Here is a 6,262-nt window from a genome sequence, read left to right as displayed (position 1 = left end):
TTCCCTACAGTTCTAGATCTGGGGATGTGGCCATGCCCTCCACACAGTGAATTTAATAGTGCTGCTATTTCTTATTTACCTTTCAGAACTGCCTAAGCAGGAGCACACAATCTCCAGGAGGTCACAGACTGAGAAACACTCGGGCAGAGGGAAGATCGAGGCAGAAGTGGGGGGTAGTGCTCCACCACAGGTGTCCAAAAGCCACCAGCAAAGAGAAGAAAAGCTCACAGATGAGGAAATAGCAGAAAAAGGTTCCTGGCATTTCTAACCAACAGAAGCCTTCAAAATAGTATGATATTCACGCATCGTTAAGGGTATAAGAAGCAAGTGGCATTTTAATTTGGTTTGTTTTGCTTTTTAAAGCATCGCTTGATCAGTTCTTGTGGTAAGTCAACCCCCATAGTTCCTGTCTGCCACGACAGACCTCTGTAATGCACGGTTAAAATGCTTAGGGAAGTAGTGACATCCATACGGATGTCCCTGGTTAGGAAGGCTAGTGTGGCTTTCAGAAACTTGCTTGAAATAACTGTTTGAGTTACAACCATCCTCTGGTTTTGAGAAAGTAATATTTAGGTGAATCGTTTAAGTTGTCTAAGGGATGCATGGGTCAATTCCTATCCCAGCAGCTTTATTATCTGTAAAACTCACGCGGTGTAAAAACTCATTATTGCTTCTCAAAAGCTTCACATTTAAGAAGAGCTAATTACTGCCAGACTGGCTGGAACGGGAGATATCTGAGGGAAATTCTGTTGTTTCAGGAAACAGTATTGGTAACTCAGCTCATGGCGCTGTGTCACCAGAGCCCCTAATGAATCAGTCCCAGGATGTCACTGGGGAGACCGTGCCCTTTTGACAGCAGTGGCCATTTGTGACTGTTAAAGAATTGAAAACACTGCACAGGAAAATGATCAAGCCTTTGGTGGTGGCGTAGTTGCTATTTTTGTAGATGTTCTTTCTAGCACCGCAGCAGTACGGGGTAAAGCACGTTAAGCAGAGACCATCCTTACTCTTAGCATCAGTCTGCACTACAGATATCCAAGCAGCAAACTCTTTCCAGGAAATCTGCAAATGCAGATTGGTTTGTCAAATTCCATGCACTGAGTTTCAGATCCACAGAAATATCTTTCTCCTCAGCCTTCTCCAAAGCAAGGTCTACACGTCACAACCCTCGCTTTTGAGACATTTTAGCTGTTTTCAAATTACAGCTGAAAAAAACATAACAGAGGACCCACCCCCGACAAATGCCAAATAGAGCTTGGTGGATGGCAGAAAAGCTCGTAGAACACCTATTTTTATTCCATTTTTATGCATACAGAATGGTTGAGCATAAAGTATTGTAATTCTAAGTTTGAGTTCATTAACTTCTATTCAACCCAAGCAAGAAATCTTTCAAAGTTCTTACTAAATTATGATACTTCTGTGTTGTCAGCTTGATCCCTGCAGGATGTGACCACCTCAGAGAAAATACGCATTCAGGTGCATTGGCTGCCTCAGCAGAGAGGTCAAGGACTGAATGGGTGATGGAGTCTTCAGTGTCTACACATCTCTGAGGGTAAATCCTGGAGGGGGGGGGGCACACTAATGAAAATGCTGCTGCATATATTTTACTGCTGAATAAAGGCATCATTTTCAGATGTTGTCGGTCTCCAGCCTGACACAGATATTAAATTCGCATCATCTGTCTTTAAAAAGTGCATGTGTGAGTAGATTTTGAACCACATTGTACCTTGCAATGGCATTTCATTTTTTCAGAACTGAAAAGCAGGCAGGTGCTTATGAACATGTCTTAAACCATTTCTCCAGCCTGAAATGTAAGTACTGTTTGAAAACATTTAGGGAAATAGAACATCTTAGTAGGAGCCGCAGCAACTTTTCATGAATTTCTTTTAGTTTGCATCAGTATTCTGAGCTACAAGGATTATAATTTAGTAGAGTGACTCTCATTGGGAATGGGGATTGAAGGCATCGAGGCAGCAGCCCTGTGAGTTGACAGGGATGCTAATATAGCCACGGCAGAAGTTTAGAGAGCAGATCAGAGCAGCTGGGTGGGCTGATAGAGAGGATCAGGGCAGCCCAGAGGAGCAGTAAGAGGATCCAAATAAGTGGATTAGTAGCATACCAAAGCACACATTACTTTTAGTTTTCAAACTCCCATTGATTTTAGTGCAAGTGCATTTACTAATATGTGGCAGGAGAGACGGAAGAGGATCAAGGCAGAATCGAGACACAGAGAGCAGCTCCCTGCGGCAAGCTGGAAACGGCGAGAAGGTCGGGCTGGGAAGGCACAGCATAATGTCCCCACGTCACTCTCAGTCAGGACTTAAAGGAGGGTGGCTGTCGTCTGGGCTCCTTCATCCCGCAGCATCAAGGAGCTGTCTAACATTGCTAAATGCTATTGTTCCTGCAGCTGATTCTGCATTCATTTTCCGTCCGTAGCTCCAGTGACTGACTCTCTCCATGGCTGCACTCTTACAACTGCCTTCAGCTGCTGGGACTGAAGCAAACTGACACAGAAATGTAGGTGTGATTGGTAGCATAGCCCTCGTTGAACCCTTCTTAGCAGCGGACTCACTGGGCTGCTGGACTCTGAGCTGAGCTTGCTGCAATTTGTGCCTGTAGCATTCATCAGAAATGAGACCACCCACCTTTGCTGTGCTCAGGCTCCCACAGTTAACGTCGACTCCTGAACCACCCAAATCTCACACATGTCCTTTCCTCGAAGGCCAGCCTGCCTTTACACTTCATCTTTTTAAAGAGAGGTGGTAGTGATGCAAAGACACATCCAGACTAAGATGCTAAGCACTGTAAGTCTTTATATAGCACAAACCCCAAAGTTCTAGGAAAAGTAACAAACCCTGCTCACGTTGTCCTCAGTTCCCTTGAAGTATCTTGGGTTGTAAGTGGGAGGCAGGGCAAAATTTGTACAGCTCGCGATTTTTCCACGTTGCAGAGAACCACAGGACGTGCCTGTGTATGGGCAGACTTCTTTTGTTCTCCCACATCAGCTTTTGTAAAAGCATTGTTGAGACCTTTTCTTCCTTATCCTCCAACCACATCTGTTGCTTAGACACCTCGGTCTCTACCAGAATTCAAATCCAAAACCTCATTTGTCCTAGGGAAGAGTTAATACCTTCATATCCAATTATCCTACAAGTATTTGATCAGAGCGGACGACCGTCAAACTTTGACTCTTAGACTGCACTGCCCTTCCTCGCAATCTTAGTCCAGACCACACATAAGATGACAGAGGGGAGGAAAAGCCCAGCTTTTGAGTAGCTCAGTCAAAATGGGGTTTGCATTCCGATACAGAAATATACAGTGGGTTTGTAACCACACACACAAAGAACACATTGTCCATAGATTTGGTTATATTCTTTATTGTTGAAACAGTTCTGGAATGCTTTGGTCTCCCTGAGCTGACAAACAGATGAAAACATTGGTCTGTCCTGTAGTTTCTTCTTTTCAGTTTCTATGAGGAAGATTAACAAGCAGCAGAATGGACAAGAAGCCATTTCAAAATAGGGTCCTGAAGGAAAAACGCTGCCGCACTTTATAAAATCCTCAACGGCATTCATTACACGTAACTAACCAAAATAGCTCACCTATTAACCTGTCACCTATGCAGCTCCTGATCTCCAATTTACCTCTTCACCCTTCTCCTGTTTCCTAATACCGCACTGAACGTCTTCAGGCTCCAAGACGAGCAGTGATCATGGCGCTATTAATATGAGAGTCAGCAGCCGCTTCCTACTTCACCCGGCCCCGCACGGATCCCTTGACTTTAGACTTAAAGCCTCAGCTCAAACCATTGAACCTGTAAGACTTTGTTCCAGTATAATTTTTCCAACTGAAAAGCTGAAGGAGCTCTCACTACACCCATATAATTCTCCTCAGCTCTAGGATTCTTCAGTCTTCCTCGTCCTACACCATCCTACTTTCTGAATAATAATCAAAATGCTGCCATTAACTGGACACACTTGTGAGTCGGGAAGCAAAGAGAAAGCCTGGGACATCCTGAGGTGAAGAGCACTGCTGCCGTTAATACTGAAGTATTACTAGATTAATTCTATTTAATTGATTAGCTCGTGAATTAGCATCTGAAATGAAGGGGGAAAAAAGCATTTTACACACCAGAAAATCGTTGGGAAAATTAATATCAGTTAGAACGGGGAGGAGATATTTCGAAAGTAACTTGCAGCACAATAACATGGTAACTAGGAAATAGTCAGGGATAATCACAGGGACTTGGGATACATTGGAAGATAAAGCCATTATTTAGTTAGCTAATTTCACGGCATTTTGAAAAACACATTACTCAGTTAATGGTTTGATTGAGGAAATACTTTGTGATTATGCATGAATGTATACAAAACGTTCCGAATTTTCCATATTTTCATCAGAACAAAAAAGGAACTGTGTGTCCTTAATACGTAATAATAATGATCTGATACCAAGACATTAGCTGAAATAAAAGATGGAGTTAAACGCTGACTGCCCCTCGGAGCCAGGGCACTTTATCCTAAGTCGCTTGGCTGCCACAGCGACGCAGCCGGCGACTATCGGGGGTGACACAAGGCAGCCATTCTCAGAGAATAAAGACGACTTTCATCCCCGGGTTTCTCCAGCAAGAATAACGCGATGGTGGCCCGTGTAGGGCCGGTTGTAGGACACCCACCCCAAAATGCCCCTCAGCAGGCTCACAACTGACTGTACATGAGGACTACGGGAGCCTCTGAGATCTTGACGTAGGTTTTTTGAAGTCATGGCTGAGAAACATTAGTGGTACAGGACAGAAAGCTTGGTTTTCAGCTACTGGATCCTCCTACATGTTGTGTGGATAACTAGAAGACTTTGCCCTACAGTCACCTTGTCCTAGTTTGTAATTCACTTTCATGCAGATGAGATGACAGGATCAGGGCCCAGCTATCCAAACTGGCCAATACATAAATGAGAATCACAGGATTTACTCATCTGAGTAACCACCGGTAGGTTTGCTTGCCCAATCAGGCTTATTCTGCGTGTAGAAAAGAGTGAGCCTCTTTAATTCACAAGAAGCAAAATGAGAAATACCAATGAAAAAGGGGATGTGTTAACTCTCGGAAAACATCACTTGAAACTGCAGTGTGCAGTGGCCAGACTGAAATGTCATTTGAATCATGAGTGTCCCTTTAAGCAAAAAACTCCAACACAGAGGACGAAGAACTAAAAGGAGAAAGGGAGCAGCTGTTAAAAACACTACCATCACTTTTTCAGAAATTATACCCCAAAATGTTTCACGAAATTGAGCAGTGAAGAAAAATAGAAAAGACCTTTTTATTTCTGTAGCACTTTCGTTTGGCAAAGGCAGGATAAAGCCTATCATGTGAGTTGAACAGTAAATGAAGGCCTTATGCTTCATAAAAATTCTCCTATTGTCCCAGGAAGGATGAGAGTCAAACACAACAGTTTCAACAATGCTCTAAGTCTTGTAAATAAAGTTACCAGACAGGAATCAGCAGACTGTTTGGGAAGGGAAAAAAAATGAGAGAGAAAATAGTCTTTTATGCACAAAATTTAGGCAGACTGCTGCTGCATTTCAGACCTGACTTCACTGTGCTGTACCCGAGATTAATTGGACCCACACAATTCAGCAAACAGCGTATGACATCCATCCACCTTTGCTGCTTCAGCATCCTCCCAAAAATATATAATGCAGGATTTTAAATAGTACGTTAGCCCAGTTTCCGTTCACAAAGTCTTACAGCGAAGTTTAGGAAAATTCCAAAAGTAGCATATTGATTGCCTCTGGGATTTTCCACTTAGCAATTTAATAGAAAATTACACCCTTACCCAATCTATGAGGTTTCCACAACCTCCCTCATTAATTTATTTTTCCAGAGTCTAATAAATTTTACCATTAGGCATATTTTCTGATATTGCACAATTAAGCCTATTTCCCAATGTTGCTTTTTGGAACCAGGTATACTCTGTGTAGTGTTTGGACAGCACCTTGTGCAAGAGAATTTAGGTTTGACTGTGGCTGTGCACCCGGTTAGGATACAAATCACTTTTGTTAATATTCAAATTGCTTTTCCTCTTACTAATTTTAAGTCATTATTGCAAGTGATAGGGTCAGTCAATACTACTGGAGGCAATGGGATTCTCCTGGGTACTGTGACGAGACCAAGGGAAGATCTGCGTTTGCATCTGTTCGAGTAGGCGTATGCAAGTATCACATACACTTCTTGTCACAACACAGCCTGACTACACTTAAAACACAAGA

This window comes from Mesitornis unicolor, unplaced genomic scaffold (assembly GCF_000695765.1).
Source record: "Mesitornis unicolor isolate BGI_N332 unplaced genomic scaffold, ASM69576v1 scaffold3104, whole genome shotgun sequence".
Lineage (NCBI taxonomy): Eukaryota > Metazoa > Chordata > Aves > Mesitornithiformes > Mesitornithidae > Mesitornis > Mesitornis unicolor.
Note: the sequence above shows the minus strand (reverse complement) of the source record.